This window comes from Callorhinus ursinus, unplaced genomic scaffold, assembly GCF_003265705.2.
Source record: "Callorhinus ursinus isolate GAN/ISIS: 27379988/994484 unplaced genomic scaffold, GSC_fseal_2.0 scaffold3, whole genome shotgun sequence".
Taxonomy (NCBI): Eukaryota; Metazoa; Chordata; class Mammalia; order Carnivora; family Otariidae; genus Callorhinus; species Callorhinus ursinus.
Window position 1 is genome coordinate 44,572,592 of NW_027397065.1, and position 19,192 is coordinate 44,591,783.

At 40.1% G+C, this 19,192-nt stretch overlaps 2 pseudogenes; both read left to right on the forward strand.

Moving 5' to 3' along the window:
- Nucleotides 1-817: 817 nt before the first annotated feature.
- Nucleotides 818-12,489, forward strand: LOC112820390 (serine/threonine-protein kinase MARK2-like; annotated as a pseudogene).
- A 148-nt stretch (nucleotides 12,490-12,637) lies between these two features.
- On the forward strand, nucleotides 12,638-14,290 carry LOC141369913 (serine/threonine-protein kinase MARK2 pseudogene; annotated as a pseudogene).
- Nucleotides 14,291-19,192: the final 4,902 nt, after the last annotated feature.

The window sequence follows — 19,192 nt, forward strand, 5'->3', positions numbered from 1 at the left end:
GAATGGGATCGATGTGGGCTATCACCTAATGAAGTGCTTATTAAATGTGTACATTTTTTGTCATTTAATAACCAAAGGGAACTCTGTACTTGCGGGATTGTGAAGAGAACTTCAAAGGTATGCGGCACCGAACTCGGCACACACCAGCCACATCTTATAAAAGGCACATAGGGTAAGTCAGGGATGGCTGTGAGGGAGCAAGACATGCTGTACTTCAGGGAATTTGTGATTTGTGAACTTGAGAATGAGAGGAACTTCTCCATATTTAAAAATGCAGAAACTAACAAGACCCCTTTAGGCACATAAAAGTTCAAACATAAGGGGGGAAGAAAATGAACATATGCATAGTTTAGTGCAGGGTTTTTCAAATATTTTTGGCTGCAACCCACAATAAGAAATACATTTTACATCATGAGCCAGTGCAGACATGCCACACACCTGTAACTGAAATGAAAGTTGCAGAGAGTACTACCCTTACTACATGATATTTTCCATCCTATTCCCTTCCATTTCAGTTTTTAATGAGGTCTGTGCCCCACTAAATTGATTTCAGGACTCACTGATGAATGGTTTATTATCACTGATGGTCAGCAGGTATCCACCACAATTTTTTTTAAGTCATCTTCATGAAAGATAGGAAACTTGGGCACATAATCCTCACATACCTACAGTTTTAGAATCATAAGAGATCTGGGTTTTAGTCCCTGCTCTATTACTAGTGTATAACCTGGAAAAAGTGCTTAAATTTCATAAGCTTCAGTCTCTCCATCTGCAAAGTGGGGATAATAACAGTATTAATCATATAATATACTGTCAAATGATAACTACTATCTCCAATTATCAGGAGGATGATGACGATGGCAATTTACCCACTCATCCTGAAAAATATCCCAGAAATGGGAACATAATCCAGCAGAGGGTAAGCGCTACAAAAGGCAAGAAACTTCTGTGTAGATACCATTCCATTTATGAACAGCAATTACCCAAATAAAGGTTTCCTAAAAACATAATGATCACATTTTTCAAATTCTTAAAAGGCACAGTTTATAAGATACTGCTAAAACAAGTACATATACATGCATGTCCATAACTGCACTATTCACAATAGCCCAAAGATGAAAACATCACAAATCATCATCAACAGATGAATGGACAAACACAATAGAATATTACTCATCCATAAAAAGTAATAAAGTACTGCTACATGCTACAACATGGATGAACCTACAAACCGTCCTAACCAAGAAAAACCCAGACACAAAAAGTCACATATAGATTTCATTTACATGAAATATCCAAAATAAGTAAAACCATTGAAACACAGAAAGCAGAATGGTCGTTGCCAGGAGAGGAGGGGAGTATGGAAGAATATGTTTAATGGGTAAAGGGTTTTACTTTTGGGTGATGAAATTGGTTTTGGAAATGGAGTGGTGATTGTACAACATTATGAATATACTTAATACCACTGAACTGATCGTTTCAAAATGGTTAATTTTATGATATGTGACTTTCACCTCAATAAAATATATTTCTTAAATGAGCATGCATAGTACATAAAAAGAAACCCACTAATTATTAGTGAGTTTTATTATCTTACTAATACGTTCTTTTCAGCCTCTCAACAAAATATAATGTTATTATCACATTGTCATTCTTAAAAGATTGTTACAATCTAAAGGCATTAAGTCTGTCTTAATAACATTCTGACTAAAAAAATCCACATTCTCAAGAGATAGGAAGAGAAGCCAGCATCTAAAAAAAGCAATGTATTTAACAACACACAAAACTCCCACAGGGGCCACACAAATAGAAGAGGGAGACCCAGCCAAATCTGAATGCCAAAACATGGCACAAACCTACAGGAAGAAAGTCAAGGAAAGTTAATATTTTTAAAAGGCAAATTTATTTATTAAACCTGGAGATGACACCCAAAACAGGGAGGATGCTTTCATGGGACCAAGACTATTTCAACAAGCTAGAAGAGAAAAAGAGAGAGACTGAGAGAAAACAAAATTGAAGAATTTTATAGACTTTCTTTATTGAGATATATTTGACATACAACATTTTGTTAGTTTAAAGTGTACAACATACTGATTTGATACATTTATTTTGCTTTGGGTGTCACTATAACACTAGCTAACACCTCTATCACATCACATGACTTCCATTTCTTCTGGTGTTGGGAAAAATTAAGATCTACTCTCTTAGCAAGTTTAATTTTATAACAAAGTTTTGTTGTCTATAATCACTGTTCTGTGTATTAGGTCTCCAGGACTTATTTATCTATTATTTGCACAAAATAAAATTTAATGAGAGCAATATGGCACTGTATACCTAAGTGTCTTAAAACACCTATATTTTGATGTTTTTAAAAAGGCATAGAATGGTTATCTGGTAAATCTGGTTTAGGAGCTATACATTTTTTTAAAAAGGCAAATTCCAGAGTCGTCAAAAACATTGAAGTGGTATAGATAAGCTTTGTCATTCCACATGGAAAATAATTTTTTTCCCCAGTAACTTCACATTCCATTAGTCTGAACGACATGGTTTTTTCTGTTTGTAACTTTAATTTATTATAGATCTGGCATTTGATATACTTCTGTGAACAACATTAAAGCCCCTTCCCTTGTCTTACTGTTTTTGGGGTAAGAAATCAGTCTTATTTTTATATACCTGTATATTTTCTTCACGATGAAAGTTATATAATCTCATTACGGCAAATTTGGAATGAATTCATCTCTAATCTCAATACTCACTGAAGAACATCAAGTAGTTATCAGTGCTAGGAGCTAGGGCATTGGAGGTGAACAATAATGTGAACGTTCTGGTTTATTTCCTCCATTCTGTAAAGGCATGTCCTGGTTTTTTTTTTTTTTTTGCTTTATTTTTGTGTTTTGTAGTTATAATTATAGCAAACAATTTCATATCCTTTTTACTTAAATTAGCCCTTCCATTTTGTTACATCACTAAATTTTTTAAAACTAACATATGTTCACAGTAAAAATTAAAATAAATATTTTTATTGTTTAAAAAAAAGACATAGGGTTTCAATTAAATAACTGATGTGTGGCTGCTTAAAAAAAAAAAAAAGCGAAGTTAGATTTCATTGGTGGAAGTACAGTGTCCATATCCAAGGAAAGGACAGTAACAGTCCCGCTGTAATCCCTATACTGAGTACCACATTTTATGAGGGACACTGATCCACTGTAATATATTCAAAGGAGAACACATTAGGTTGGTGAGGGGTCTAGAAAAATATTCCAAGAAAAATGGGAAGAATTTTGTCCAGGGGAGAGAAAGCAAAGAGAAACACCATACAAAGAAGATTAGGGGTTACACTCTAAATGATCAAATAAGAAAATTTCAGACAGTCAAAATTATCCACAAAAATACTCCAAACCACCTATAGAATACATTTATGTATTTTTTGTTTATATGCACTGATATTTGAAAACCTCAGAGGGAATGAACAAAAAAGGAAAGCTTCTATGCAGCTCTGCACCCAATCTTTTGGATAATTTATCAACCCCTATCCATGAATGGGAGCTTGTATTAGATTCTTAGAGCTTCTATAACAAAGTACCACAAACCTGAGGGCTTAAAACAAAAGAAATTTATTTCTCCACAGCTCTGGATGCTAAATGTCTGAAATCGAGGTGTCAGGAGGACCATGCTCTCTGAGACTCTGGATAGAATCCTTGTCTTTCTAGCTTCTGGTAGTGGCTTCAATCCTTGGTGTCCCTTGTCCTGCACAGCTCCACTCAAATCTCTGCCTCTTTCGCCATATGGCACTCTCTCTGTGTGTCTGGGTCTTCACATGGCACTTTCCTTTTCTTATAAGAACCCCAGTCACACTGGATTAAGGCCCACCCTAATACTTCATTTTAACTTGATGACATCTACAAAGATCCTATTTCCAAGCAAGGTCACACTCATAGGTGCTGGGACTTAGGACTTCAACATCTTTGAGGGACACAGAATTCAACCCACAACAGAAGAGTATGTAGAATAGATTCTAAAGTAAACTCGCTCCTGGCAAATTGTCTACCATTAGGCTTTAACAGAAGCCCCTATACATCAATAGATGTGACTAGATAATGTTTGTTGATAGGGTAATTAATGTTTACTAGACTTTCATGTAAATTTTCCTTGTTCCAACACAGATACATACTGTATGAAACTCTGAAACCTGCAAAGCTTTGGAAAGGAGCTTGGTCAGCTGCTTTCTGTCTTCCTAAACTGACATTTTCAATGCTGACGCCACTGACCAGCTTCACTCTTCTGCCCTTGGGCATCTTGCTAGGGAGGGCAGGTTCTAAAGCCACAGATAAATACAGGCAGGTGAGAGGGGACTATCTTGGCCTTGGCACTCAATAGCTACAGGGCTCAACTACCTCATATATAAAATGGAGAAAATAATACACACACACACACACACACACACACACACAAGGTCATGGTGCATAAACGAGGTAACACTTGTGGGAACTGCACTGAGAACGAATGCTAAGTCCCTTGCAAGTGCTCAACAATGGCAGCTGTGCTCACTGTCTTTTTTTTTTTTTTAAGTGCAAGCTCTATTGTGTGAAAAGAGATTTAGTGAATTCTGTGGTGAATTCTGCAGTGATTTTAAGGGAATTCTTACTTAAAAGAGTAAGTAAGCAATTTGGGCAATCCACAAGTGGTCCAGTCTGCTTTGCAAAACAGAGATCCCCCTCCATAAACAGGTGTAAGCAAAAGCTGTCCCCATAGTCAGGGATGCCACAGGATGTTTGCTCTCCTCTGAACACAGTGGGATAACACCTACCTCACAGGGTTATTCTAAAGATTAAGAAAATCACAAAGGAAAAAGGCATGACCCAGTGTGTGGCACATAGCAAGGTGTTTGGGGGTGTTATTACTATTGTAATCGCTTTTGTTACTAAGTCATTATTACAGAAGATTCTTGCCCAGACGAGATCAATCAGAAGACTCCCTTCCAACTCTTGGCAGCATGACTTTATAGGAAGACTCACTGCTGGGTATATTTTCCCATTTACTTAGTAAGAATATCTGCCTCATTAATATTTCAGGAAGAAATACAGCCCAGGGGTCCTAAGGGCTGAGATTTTTGGGCACTCATAAAAATGTTTATCCTGAGATATTCCTGGCAGCATTGTTTATAAATGTTAAGATTGAGAAATAACTAAAACACACAAAGTTAGAGATCTAGATAAAAATAATGGTGCGTGATTAAGAGCACAGGCTCTGGGATTAGCCCTATAGAGCAAATCTTCTTCCCTTCCTTCCTCCTTCCCTCCCCCACCGCCCTTTCCTATCTTTTTCTTCTTTTTCTCTTTCTTCTTTTAAGATATTGTGATCCCTCTGGAGTCAGCCAGCCAGGTGTTAAAGCTCCACTCAGCCTTTGGCAAGTTAACCTGTCACAGCCATGCTTTCCTCTTATTCATGGAGCTATTGTGAGAATCAGAGCAGGTAAAGCACTTAGCACAGTGCCTGACATAACAAGCCTCCAATGATGGTGATAATGGTATGATGGTGATGATGGTATGACGATGCCAGCACCATGAAAAATAATGCTGGAGGTCTATCTTTTCCTGCTTCGTAAATAAAATTAGTATACGTGGCTAAATACTAGGTCATGCAATAGAGGGATCACAACACCTTAAACCTGTGATGGGTTACTATCTCCTTTATACCTTTCTTTAGTGCCTGAACTTTTCTTTTACAGTGACTTTAGAATCTAAAGAAAAAAATCTTTTCTATTTTACAAGAAGAAGAAGAAGGAGGAGGAGGAGAGGAAGAGGAAGAAGAAGAGGAAGAAGAAAGGAAAGAGAAGGTTGGGGAGGGAAGGAGGAAGGAAGGGAAGGAGAAGATTTGCTCTATAGGGCTGATCCCAGTTTCCCCTACAGCTGAACTCTGTGCCTTCATTAGACCATTTTAATTACTATTATTTAAAGACTTGAGGGTTTTTTTTCCCCTGGAAAATGAAAAATTCTTTTGTAATGCAAATGGTCTTTCTCTGGTGTATTTGTCCTAGAATTTGTAGATTGGAAGATTCTTTTTTTTTAATTTTGTTTATTTAAATTCAAGTAATTAACATATAGTGTATTATTAGTTTCAGAGGTAGAGTTCCGTGATTCATCAGTTGCATAAAACACCCAGTGCTTATTACATCACGTGCCCTCCTTAATGGCCCTCACCCAATTACCCCATCCCCCCACCCTCCTCCCCTCCAGCAACCCTCAGTTTGTTTCCTATGATTAAGAGTCTCTTATGGTTTGTCTCCCTCTCTGGTTTCATCTTGTTTTATTTTTCCCTCCCTTCCCCTATGATCCTGTTTTGTTTCTTAAATTCCACATATGAGTGAAATCATATAATTGTTTCTCTGACTTATTTCGCTTAGCATAATACTTTCTAGTTCTATCCACATCATTGCAAATGGCAAGATTTCCATTTTTTGATGCCTGAGTAATATTCCATCGTATATATTACACATATATATATCTCACATCTTCTTTATGCATTAACCTCTCAATGGACATCTGGGCTCTTTCCATAGTTTGGCTATTGTGGACATTGCTGCTATAAACATTGGGGTGCAGGTGCCCCTTCAGATCACAGCATTTGTGAGACTGGAAGTTTCTTAAAGGCAGGGCAAACATGAGTGCCCATCCAAATAATGGTAATCTTTTTTCTTTTCCAAACTTAAATTTTGATCATTTTTAAGCATACAAAAGTTGAAAGAATAGTATGAACACCTCTGTAGCCACCACTTAATTTCAGTAATGATTAGCATTTTACCATGTTTGCCTTCTCTTCTCTCTCTAACAGGGATATATTTTTTTTTCATTTATTTACTTATTTATTTATGTACTTATTTTTTGCTGAGCCAGTTAAGTTGCAGGCATCATCCCACTTTGCTCCTAAACACTTCACTTCAGCATAACTTGAAGACCCGGCATTCCCCTAGATAAACACTTCACTTCAGCATAACTTGCTGAAGAATAGGTCATTCCCCTAGATAACCACTGTATTGGATAATGGCAATTAGATTCTCACACCAGTAAAGATTGCCACATAACTACTTATTCATTCCACAAATATTTATTGAGAACTTACTATCAAAGTGAGCTAGAGTGATAAGCAAAATAAACATGATCCCGCTCTTAGAGAGACCGACATTTTATAATAGTCATTCTGATGACTATACAGTATATAATTCCAAATGTGGCGAGAGTCATAAAGTGCCACATCATATTTACTTCAAACTTACCTTTGATTATCTACTACTATTTCGATTATAACAATCGCTAGTACTTATTGTATTAATTAGAAGATTTCCAGTTGCGGGATGCCTGGGTGGCTCAGTCGGTTAAGCATCTGCCTTCAGCTCAGGTCATGATCCCAGGGTCCTGGGATCGAGTCCCACATCGGGCTCCTTGCTCAGCAAGGAGCCTGCTTCTCCCTCTGCCTGCCTCTGTCTCTCTCTGATAAATAAATAAAATCTTTAAAAAAAAAAGATTTCCAGTTGCAAGTGACAGAAACCCAACTGAAACTAGCTTAAGAATAAAAAGGAATGTATTGGCCTACTCTAGGCAATAAGCAGGAGCTGAAATTATAACTCCCTTTTAACTTCCAGACCCCGCCTTCCTCCACAATGTTGATTTAATTCTCAGGCAACCTCTCTCCAACGTGGCCAATGCCATGGCTACTGGCAATCCAAATATACAGGACCTATAAAATTCTAGATCCAGAAGAAGGAGCCCTTTCTCCCAAGGTTCCTGTACCAACTCCTAGAAAAGACTTGATTTGCCCAGTTTGGGTCATGTGCTCTTTCTGAACCAATCCCTGAGGCCAAAGGAATGGCGTGCTCCCATTGGTCAGGCTGGATCCTACGCCCACCCATTGTGCTCCAGGTACAGGCAGGAGTAACACCATCCGAACTCTAAAGAATGGTTCTTGTGCCAAAGTAAGACGTGCTGGATGGTCAAAAGCCATCCAGCCACCCTATGGCAGTGTCTGAAATTGTGCCTCTCCGCAGGTCCTGGAGGCGTTCATAATACAACGCAGTGCACACTCCAAGCCAAATACCGGCAGGTGGGGATAGGAGGCAAAGGCTTCCCGTGTCTAGCCTGATCTATGTCTTAACAAGCCGAGTCCACCAGAGGTCGGGGCAGAGCGCAAAGCAGGAATCGTCCTGGGGCTGAGTCGTCAACCCTGCTGCAATCTTCAGCATCTTACGCTGAAGGTCGGTGGGCACAAGCAGGCAGCAGAGGCCAGAAAGAAAACCCAGACTGTGGCAAAGAAAACATGTTTCCTTCAGAACTGCCCTCCTAAGGTGCCAGGTCTAGACTTCGAAGCAGGGGCAGACAGGGTTAGGGAAGTGATTTTTAAAACACTGTATTTTGCAACTGCACATGTTCTGCTGAAGAAACACAGATACCAGGGCTCAGAATCATGCAAAGTGAGATACAAAATTACCAGTGTAGAATCCACCAGAAAAGCTGGATTCTCCTCTCTGCCCCTTCCCCACCCCCCGCCCCTCTCCTCCCCACCTTCCACCACCCTTGGGCCTGTTCACCACACCGATGGCCTTTCTGCAACTTGATCACACCAAGCCAGTTTCCACCGAAAAGCGTCTGAACTTGTGGAACCCTCTGTTTGGAAAGTCCTTTTCCTAGACCTTCCCCTATTGAGCTCCTTCCTGTCCAGGAGTCTCTTATGAAATGTTAGCTCCCCATCTAAAGTAGTGCCCTACCTGGGGCGCCTGGGTGGCTCAGTCGTTAAGCCTCTGCCTTGGGCTCAGGTCATGATCCCAGAGTCTTGGGATCAAGCCCCACATCGGGCTCCCTGCTCCACAGGAAGCCTGCTTCTCCCTCTCCCACTCCCGCTGCTTCTGTTCCCTCTCTCGCTGTGTCTCTCTCTGTCAAATAAATAAATAAAGTCTTTAAAAATAAATAAATAAATAAATAGAGTAGTGCCCTACCCAGTAGCACTAACACATCACCTTGTTTATTCCCTTCATATCATTCATAATCCTCTCAATTTCCCTGTTAATTTGTTGATTTGTTTCCCCCACCCCACAACAAAACAACACAACTCAGGGACTTTATTCCGCAGTTTACCCAGCACCTAGAATAATGCCTCCTCAGACCATATGGGCACAGGAAACATTTAATGAATGAACAAACAAATGAATGAGTCCCAGTTTCCCACATATAAAATGAGATCGCTAGATTATATACTAATAACAATGTATTACATTGTATACAACAAATACATTGAACATGCATTGCATGTTGGGCACACTTCTAAAGGCTGTGGGTAGCACTGTAGGTGGCTGCCTTTATATCTTTTCACCCCTAACAAAATCTCAAATATTCTCAGCACCTCAAATATCCAAGATGTTTCATATGCCCAAATTCCTCACTTAGCCATTTATTCCTTTGGCTTAGCTCAGAACGTTTCAAGATACATTTTTGTCACAGGAACATTTGTTGAAGTGAAATTTCACATAGAAGCCCTATATGAAAAACAACTGGAAAAAAAAAGTATGTGTATTAGACCATTTAAAAAGCCTCCAACAAATTTCAAGAACAGGAATCAAAGATCGTCATCTCTGACCACAAGGTAATTGGGTTAGAAGTTTATAAAAATAGATAGACCTTCCTCGTTGTAGAAGTATTCCAGCTAATAATTAAAAGGATGATATGGTATTTTGCTACTTGTCATGAGTTAATGGATCTTGGCAATGAGAATGGAAGTCAGCTAACATGACAGAGACCATCAGACACCATGTACCTCCTGATTAAAGAACACAGAACCCACGAAGTCATCTCACCAAAAAGATCACATAAAATCTGATTAAACCTCAAGACTGAACAATCAATTTGCAGGAAATACAGAACTTGTTAATTTACACCACAGGAATACAATCAGCAAATCCAGAAGAAGGACACAAGAAAACTGAATTCCTCCAAAATAAATTATGAAAGAAAAAAGGAGTTGGAGCAAAAACTGATTAAAAGAGGCTTAAGAGATATATCAACCAATCACAATACGCGAAACTTTTTTGGATCCCGATTCAAGCATACAACCTGAGAAACAAAAGATTTCAAAATATCTGAGAATTAAAAATGTTGGCACTGGCGCGCCTGGGTGGCTCAGTTGTTAAGCGTCTGCCTTCTGCTCAGGTCATCATCCCAGGGTCCTGGGATCGAGCCCCACATCGGGCTCCCTGCTCAGTGGGAAGCCTGTTTCTCCCTCTCCCACTCAGCCTGCTTGTGTTCTCTCTCTCACTGTCTCTCTCTGTCAAATAAATAAAATCTTTAAAAAATAAAAAAATAAAAAATAAAAATGTTGGCACTGAATAGATGAATCACTGTTTTTAGAATGGTATTTTAATTATATTTTACTATATAGAGTCATTTTATTTTACAGATACAAACTGAAATATGAATAGAATGAAAAAAGTTAATAAAAAGATAAACTAAAAATTCCCACCTATTTGGACATTTAAAAATACTCTAAGACAAAAAAAGTTGTTACAGCTTTTCAAACTAGAAATGAAAAAGCCACTGAAGCATCATACAGGTTTTCAATCCTAATAAAGTAAATATCATAACTATAACCTACATAAACAAAAAGCTGTTTGGGTTCTCAGTAATTTTTTTTTAAGACAAACAGATTCTTGAGACCACAAAAAATGAGAAAAATACTGTGGATGATCACCAGCCATGATAGGTCCCCTTCTTGCTGTGACCTCATAAGGAGCTATTATTATGGAATTCCAAGCACCTATAAAAGCCCATAGTTGGGCCTAGGTTTGCTGTCCTTCCAGCTCAGGAAGCTGGTTTTCAGTGACCTGAAGGACATTTGACTAAAGTTAGCTTGTTTTCTCCTTGGCATTGTGGACTTTTTGTATATTTTGTTTGTTACTATTTTTTTTCTCTTTTTCCCATTTTTCCATTTTTTTCTTTTTTCTCACTTATTTTTCTTTTCTCACTTTTCTTTATTTTTCCTTTTTTTCTTCTTACCAGTTTTCTTTTTTATTTTTAAAATGTATTCTTTTGTCTCGTGTCTTCTTTTCTCAGTGTGTTAGTATTTGTCTTTGTTCATTTTTAGTCTGCCATTATGTTTTGATTCCATTATAAAGATCAGTTCATTGAATGGTCTTCGGAAGTGATTTTCTTTTGAGATGACCTGGACCAAGCTTCTCACCAGCCTATCCCAAGCTTAAGCTGATCCTGAGACACCTTGCTTTCAAGCCCAGCTGTTAGTCCAACACGTTGCAGGGCTTCTCAGCCATCTCAGCTGAGTAGACCATGTTGGCAACAACCAGCTCTTCAAGACCATCAGCAAGGGTACTTTGCCATGGTGAAGTTGGCCTGACATATCCTGACTAGGAAGAGGTAGCCATAAAGATCACTAACGAGACTCAACAGAATTCCTCCAGCCTCCAGAGACTATCCTGAAAAGTAAAAATCATGAAGGCTTTGAATCATCCCCACATAGTGAGATTATGTGAAGTGATGGAGACTAAGGACAAACTTCCTTGTCATGGAGTAAACTAGTGGAGATGAGTACCTAGTGGCTCATGAAAGTATGTAAGAAAAAGCGATCCGAGCCAAATTCTACCAAATAGTGTTTGCTACATAGTGCACAAACATACAGCATCATACTATAGTACAGTATAGTCAATAGTGTTTGCTATACAGCATCACAAGTTCATTGGCCATAGAGAGTTAAAGACAGAAAACTAGCTCTTGGATGCTGGCATGAACATCAAGACTGCAGCCTTTGGCTCAGCAACTAATCCACCATTGACAACAAGTTAGACACCCTCTGGAGCAGTCCCCATTTATGCTGCCCTGGAACTCTGCCAGGGCCCAAAGTATAAGGCACCCACCTTGGCTGTGTGGAGCCAGGGAGTCATTTTCTATACGCTGGTCAGTGGATCCCTGCCTTTGATGCACAGAACTTCAGGGAGCTGCAGGAAGGAAAAGTGAGCTGAATATACCATATTCTCTTTGACTTGAGCTTGGAATGTGAAAACCTGCTCAAGAAATGTCTCATTCTCAATGTCCCAGCAAGAGAGGCACTTTAGAGCAAACCATGAAGGATCCATGGATGAATGTGCATCATAAAGATGAAGAACTAACACCTTACACAGAGCCAGTCTCTTGCATAGAAGGGCCCCACAAACTGAGTTGATTGTGTCCATGGTTTACTCATGGGAAAATTTCCAGGACTCACTGATGAGCCAAAGGTACAAGGAGGTGGTAGCCAGCTATCTGCTCCTGGAACACCAGAGATCCAAGCTGCGGGTCTACACCCTCACCCTTAAGCCCCAGCCCTCAGCAGATCTAACCAACAGCAGCACTCCCTCCCCATCCTACAAGGTATAGCACTAGGTCTCTGCCAACCCCAAGCACTGAGTTTCAGTGAACCTGTCATTCCTACCTTTAATTGCTATATTAGTCAACTAGAATGGCCATAACAAAATGCCACAGACTGGGTGCCTTTAACAACAGAAATTTATTTTCTCACAGTTCTGAGGCTCAAAGTTCAAGATCAATGTGCTGTAACGGCTGGTTTCTAATGAGGTCTCTCTTCCTGGCTTCCTTGCTGTCCTCACATGGCCTTTTCTTCTGTAGCTATATATCCCTAGTGTCTCCTCTTCGTATTGGGACACCAGCCTATTAAATCAGGGCCCCACCCTTATGACCTAATTTAACTTTTATCATTTCTTTAAAGGTCCTATGTCCAAATATAGACAACAGTGGGGGTTAGAGCTTCATTATATGACTGGTGTGGGGTGGGGTGGGGTGGGGGGGCAGTGAACAGACAATTCAGTCCATAACAATTTCTAAGAATTCTCAGAGGAAACCGGCAAATCTTGAGAGGATCAGGAGACAAGGCAAAAAGCAAGCAGCAAAGCCATCATGTCTACCAGCTCCCTATCCTGTCCAGAGAGAAAGACCACCCCTGGCCCCTCTGCAACAGCAATCTCTCTACCAGCCCAAATGAGAGCAGGAATTCCCCACTTTGGGGGAGAGCCAGCTTTGGCTAGCCTCCATGCAGAAGGGCAAAGACAGCCTAATCATGTCAGGGTCCCAGGGCCTCCAGGGCTTCTGCTTCCCCTGCAGTCTCCTTGGACTTTTCCTGCCAATGCCAAGCATCCAACACAGCTTGGGTGTTGCCCAACCAGGTCTCTGGGCCTCCCCACCATGGAAGGTAATTGTAAAGTGCCACAGCCCAGCACAGCGCTCTAGTGTGTCCTTGTGGCCTCCCCTTCATCCTTCGATATCAATAGCAGTGCTGGAATCCCAGATAATGCCAATTTCCCCCAGGGTGTATCCAAACCAAACTCCATATACACTGGGCAACTCCAGCAGGTGTGGGACCAGCAGATTTTGCCCCAGTGTGCCCCCAGCCTCTCCCTCTTGCAACAGCCACAGCCAACCCTGGGCCACAGGGGCTCCTTCAGCAGGTTCTCCTTCAAGTGTATTTGGAGACATCTTTGTTTCAGATTTGCTGAGATGGAACCTGAATGAACTAAAAAGCAAAAACTAAGTGGAGATGTTCAACCCTGGAGAGGCCAAGCCACACTCACTGCACTTAATGTGGAATATGACTATTGCAAGCTCCATGGAGCCCAACAAGATGATGTGAGAATTCAGCAAGGTGCTTGACACAAATAGCTGCCAGGACAAGCTGAACCAGAAATGGTGATGCTGTGCATGCAGGGCACCCCAGGGCCAAGGAGGCTTCCTGCAATGGAAGATGGAGGTATGCAAACTCCCACAGTGGTCTCTCAGCAAGGTTCATTTAAATGCATACCCAGCACCTCCATGACCCTCAAAAATAAAATAATCAATGCAGTTAAGCTTTAAAAGGCTGCCAGATTTGTAGAGCTGTGAAACTGTATGATACTATAACAGTAGATTTGTGTCATTATACATTTGCCCAGAGTCACAGAATGTGCAACACCAAGAGTGAATCCTAATGTCAACTAAGGACTTTGGGTGATGATCATGTGCCCACATAGGGTCATCAGTTGTAACAAATGTACCACTCTGGTGGGGGATGTTAATCGTGGAGAAGGCTGTGCATGTGTAGGAGTAGGGGATTTATTAGAAATCTCTCTACTTTCCTCTCAATTTTTCTGTGAACCTAAAACTGTTCTTTTAAAAATGATCTTTACAAAAAAAAAAAAAAAAAAAAAGGCTACCAGGAACCACCTGGGAGAAAAGAGGAGGGGCCAGCTGGCTCCATCTGCTAGCCTTCACTCAGCTCCACCTCCAAGGCAGAGACTGGACTGGCTTGTTTCCCCTGGAGCACTTCTCCCCTCCCCTATCCTTCTGTGGCTTTTCTTCAGGGTTTGTGAGAGAGGGGAAATGGTTCTATAAAATAAAGACAAAAAACAAAACTCTTCCTCCTTCCTCCTTTCCCTGCTCCTCCCCCACTGCTTGTGTTTTGGGCCTACACAACAAGAGTTTGGGGAATTGAGCAAATAAATACATCCAGGATAATGAAAATTCAGGGTTCTCACCGCAATAGGAGGGTCACAAATATGGAAAAGGTGAAATTAAAAATATACCCTGTAGTTTGGGATTGGAACTGGAGGTATTAGTGTGAACTCAACAGTTTTAATATTGATATATATGTGTATGTGCCCATTCTGTCCACTAAGACTGGACAATATAATATACCAATAATAGTGAGTACCCCCTAGATCTTGGTCCTGTATATTACCCTCCATTAAAGTAAACCAAGGGTCTTTGGAGAAATGGCTAATTCCAGGGCTGGGTAGGGAAAACACAAGATAAACCTGCAATATCTTTTTGCTCCAGAAAGTAAAGAAGAGCTCAAAGAATGATGAGGGCATACCAAAAAAGACACAGAAGTATCTATAAAACAGAGCAATCATTTTAAATGGAAAATGCTAGAATCATTCTTTTTAAACAATGGGATAGATCCCACTAATACCTCTTCTATTCACATTGTGAAGGTTTGAGCCAGGATGATAAAAACAAACTGGAGTTCTAAGAATTGGAAGAGAATATAAATCTATAGTTCATTGCATATTATAAGATTATTTAAAAATAAAACTCAAAAGAATATATTTAGATAAATTATTAGAAATAAAGTTTAGCAAGTAGGCTGGCTAACAATTCTGATGTAGAATTAGTATCCAATCCCACAGAATAAGGGCTCGGTCCCACATGACTGCCCCCCTCCCACTACATCTCAGATGGCAATCTCAGTTCTTTTTATGGTGAAAAAAATTTTATATTTAGAATTAGTTAGCTGGACTGTTTAGATGATCTTAATTTTGTTGGCAATATACAAAGCTCATAGGAGTCAAACTATGCCTTTTCTCTCCATCAAGCCTGATGAGGGTGTTGACCTTGGCCCGGTCAATGTCATGGTACTTCCTTTTTTTTTTTTTTTTTTTTACGATTTTATTTATCTACTCGACAGAGAGAGAGAGAGAGACACAACGAGAGAGGGAACACAAGCAGGGGGAGTGGGGAGAGGGAGAAGCAGGCTTCCCGCTGAGCAGGGAGCCAGGGTCTCAAGACCCTGGGACCATGAACCAAGCTGAAGGCAGACGCTTAACCAACTGAGCCAGCCAGGTGCCCCTGTCACGGTACTTCTTCATTGCCACACTGATCTGGTGCTCACTGTCCCTGACATGCACAAGGAACATAAAAGTGTGTTGCTATCTTCTATCTTCATCATGACTGACAGGGTGGCCGGGAGAACTTGATGAGACAGGGGTCAAGCTTCTCTCCTAGCAGCACTCTAATGATATTTGATCTGCTTTCTGAGCTGCTGCTGGAAGGTAAGTGATGTATACATCTTTTTTCTGTAGCTGTGGACATCTTTCAGCACTGCCTCTTGGACTTCAAGGCCTTTGCTCAGCAACAAACAATTCGAAAATATAGTTAAAAAAAAAAATCCATTTGTAGGGGCACCTGGCTGGCCTCAGTCTGGTAGAACATGTGACTCTTAATCTTGGGGTTGTAGGTTTGAGTCCCACATTTGGTATAGAGAGTACTTAAAAATAAGGGGCGCCTAGGTGGCTCAGTCAGTTAAGCATCTGACTCTTGGTTTCAGCTCAGGTCATGATCTCACGGTCATGGGATCGGGCCCCACATGGGGCTCTGAGCTCAGCGCAGAGTCTGCTTCAGATTCTTTCTCTCCCTCTCCCTCCTGCTTGTGCTCACTCTCTCAAATAAAATTTTTAAAAAATAAGTAAAATCTTTAAAAATATAATAAAATTAAAAATTTTTTAAATCCATTTACATAATTCAGAGAACATCAAGTTAAGAAAACAATCTCATGGTGTGTCAGAACCACATAGGAAATTATAAGACCTTATTAAAATATTAAGAAGACCTAAATAAAAGAAATATCTAGGATGTCCATTGGTAGAAAGACAATATTGTGGAGATATCCATTCTCTCCCAATTTATCTATAGATTTCAATGTAAAATCTCAACAGCATTTTACATGGAACTTGATAAGTTGACTCTAAAATGTATATGTATATGGAAGAGGAAAAGACCAAGAATGGCTAGGATCATCCATAGAAGAGTAGGGCAGAGGACTTGCCCTACAAACTATCAGGAATATTATGAAGCTACAATAATTAAAACAGTCATATTTGTTCAAGGTTAGATAAATGGACGAGTAGAATAGAATGGGATGGGATAGGGTAGGGTAGGCCAGGATAGGGTAGGGGTAGGATGGAATAGAGAGCTCAGAAATAAACCCACACACATGTAATGTTTTGATAGGGGACAGAAGTGGCATATCACATCAGTAGGAAAAGGAGTAACTTCAATAAATAAAGCTGTGGAAAAAAAATACAATCCATATAGAAAAAGAAATTAGATCCCTGTCTCATTCTATATCCAAAAATCAACTCCAGATGTATTAAAAACATAAGTGTTTTTTTAAAAAACAAAACTTGTATTTTTAATTAAAAAAGCATTAACTGGGGGTGCCTGGGTGGCTCAGTCGGTTAAGCAACAACCTTTGGCTCAGGTCATGATCTCAGGGTCCTGGAATAGAGCCCTGCATCGGGCTCCCTGCTCAGTGGGAGGCCTGCTTCACCCTCTCCCCCTCCCCCTGCTTGTGTTTCCTCTCTCGCTGTCTCTCTGTCAAATAAATAAATAAAATCTTAAAAAAAAAAAAAAAGCATTACCTGGACATTTTTTTACCTTGAGCTAGGGAATGATTTCTAAACATAAAAAGCATTGACTATGAAAAAAAAATTAAGAAATTGTTTATCATCAAAAGACACCTTAAAGAAAGTGAAGTAAGACCCTAGCTGGATGTCCTACAATTTAACTCAATTCTGATGTAGAGTTAGCATCCAATCCCACAGAATAAGAGCTCAGTCCCACATGACTGCCCCCCTTCCACTACACCTCAGATGCCAATCTCAAGTCCAGGTGGTTACCTACACTTGGAACAGGCTATAAATCAGAGGTTCCCAATACCTCCTCTTTAATCTGCTAAAGAGGTTTACTTACTAGATCACTGGTTTATTACAAAGGATATTAAGGATGCAAATGAACAGCCAGATAAAGAATAGAGGTGATAAAAAGATAAAGAGATAAAGGTGAGATCTGGAAAGGATCTGAGCACAGTATCTTCAGTTCCTCAGGAGTTTGGCGTAAACCACCCTTCCAGCACTTTCTTGTTTACCAACCTGGAAGCTTTCTGAACCTTGCCCTTTTGGAGTTTTATGGAGACTTCATTACATAGGCATGATTGAGTAAATCATTGGCCTTTGGTAGTGGAACTCAATCTCCAGGGGTGTTGGAACCCTCTAATCATAACATTGCTTCCCACAGCAGGTAGCCCCCATCCCTAAGGGTGGTCCAAAAGCCGCCTCATTAACATAAACTCAGGTGTGGTTGAAAGAGGCTTGTTAGGAATAACAAAAGACACCTTTATTGCTCACATTACTTAGAAATTCCAAGGATCTTAGAAGCTCTGAGCCAGGAATAGAGGAACAGTAAATATATAGTTATGATAAATCACAACATCACAAGACCCCAGAGAGCTCCCTCACCCATTCCACCATGTGAGGACAGAGCAAAAAGACAGCTGTCAATTAATGAGCCTCTTACCAGATATTGAATCTGTTGGCTTTTTGATCTTAGACTTCCCAGCCTTTAAGACTGTGAGAAATACCTGCTATTTATAAGCTACCCAGTCTCTAGTATTTCGTTATAGCAACCCAAACAAAGACAGGGTGGTTTCACTCATATGCCTGGTGGTTGGCAGAACTGATGGCATAGGGGCCTCCTCTGGGCCCCCTCTCTTTGCTCCCCATGTTTGTCCCATCTTCTAGCAGGCTGATTGGGGCTTCTTCATGTAGTGACAAAAGAGGTCCTAGCAGCAAGAGAGGGCAAGCCCAATGTTTTTGTTTTTCAAGCTTCTGCTTGCATCACATTTCTTAATGCCCAGATTTACGAGGTAGAAAAAAAAAAAAAAGACTCCATATCTTGATGGAAGGACAAGCAAAACCATGTGGCAAAGAGGAGAACGATCTGGGATGAGAAGAATTTGCAGAGATTTTACAACCTACCTAACTGTAAACATTTAAACAACAACGATGTGGATTCATATTCTAAGTAGTCAGTGACTAAGTAGATGACTTAAATTACTACCCTCTCATCCTTGCCCTCTGTAATTTGATTCCTAAAGGAAAGCTTTTCCACCAAGTTTATAGAATGACCCATGTTTTTGCTTTTCACAGAGCTCTCTTGTGCAAATCTCTTGTCCAAATGCATTGACTGAGACATTTCTATAAATATACTATTTATATCAGTGATTCCCAAGAGAACAAGCATCCCACACACACACCAAAACCCCACCCACAGAGACTTACCAGACATGAGGTAGGGGCATATAATGTGAAAACACTCAAACTGCACAATTTTATAGTTAGGAAATGAAATATATATAATTATTTCTAGAATACAAATTACAGAATTTATCACATTGATAAAATGGAGAAATGGGTTTTAAAACTTGAGAAATGCCAACTAGATGTTAGAGAGATCCCAGTTTCTAGGTATTCCCTGAGTTCAGTAGAAGCCATTTCTCTTCCAAAAGAGACCCTGTGGTCATAGGGTCCAGTTAGAGAGACAGCATCCCTGGAAAA